Raw genomic sequence first — 962 nt, 5'->3', positions numbered from 1 at the left:
TTAGACGAGTCTAACATTAGATATTAGATGCATTTGTCGATGCACTGATTATACGAGTCTAACAATACACATAAGACCAAAATGTCCATACACTGATTTGTATTTATAACGAATATAGTTTACGTATTTTTGCATAGTCCATTCTTAGTATTCTTAGAGAGTTTACTCTATATGTTTTAACATGTTATATCCTTGTATTTTTACAAAATCTACTCTTTACATTATATTTAATTTTTACATTGATTATATTCAAAATTTAATTATAAATACTTAAAAATAAGATAATTTTTTTCAAGTCTCCATTTACAAAAGTGGAGATGCGGGGTATCGATCCCCGTACCTCTCGCATGCTAAGCGAGCGCTCTACCATCTGAGCTACATCCCCAACATTAAGAAAATGCACTTTAACTATTAAATCCAAAATTTATGTGTAACAATTTCTGAAATTAACACAAAAGTTTAACATAGTGAGTGCAATTGTATAATAATAATATTTTTTTTTACTTATTTAAGGTTTTGTTTGTTTTTTCTATTTAATTTATTTTCTATAATTTTAATTAAAGTTAAAGCGATTCTATTTGTTAATGGTGTTAAATTGGTTAACAGGAGAATAAAATCAAGACACACTTGTCATTTGATGATTGAAATTTGGGGGAGTGAGATTTTGTAGTTTGACGATTGAGCTTGTGGTGGTGAAATTGTGGTTCTTAGTTTATGCAATTTGGTTGTGTTCCATTGAGTATTAGAGGTGAGTGGGATTTTTTTCTCTCTAAATTTGAGTTTCAATTTTGGTTGTTTTTCTTTTTCAGTTTATGGTGGGATTAAAATATTTTTTTTTAGGTTTTATAATATATTTGATTAGGGTTTACAACCCACAAATTAGTTTGTATGTGTGGTCCCTCAATTGGTTTCAATGTTTGTACGTGTACTGTATAAGTCGGTCAGTCAAATAAGGTCGGTTG

The 962-nt window shown here is 29.0% G+C and overlaps 1 non-coding gene across 1 annotated transcript; it reads right to left on the bottom strand.

Moving 5' to 3' along the window:
• Window positions 1-312: 312 nt before the first annotated feature.
• On the bottom strand, window positions 313-385 carry TRNAA-AGC (transfer RNA alanine (anticodon AGC)). The gene has a single exon. It is a non-coding gene; the product is annotated as a tRNA-Ala (tRNA).
• Window positions 386-962: the final 577 nt, after the last annotated feature.

Source organism: Vigna unguiculata, chromosome 5, assembly GCF_037176805.1.
Source record: "Vigna unguiculata cultivar grain cowpea cultivar isolate G323 ecotype 2 chromosome 5, ASM3717680v1, whole genome shotgun sequence".
Lineage (NCBI taxonomy): Eukaryota > Viridiplantae > Streptophyta > Magnoliopsida > Fabales > Fabaceae > Vigna > Vigna unguiculata.
Note: the sequence above shows the minus strand (reverse complement) of the source record. Positions and strands in the feature narration are given on the sequence as shown.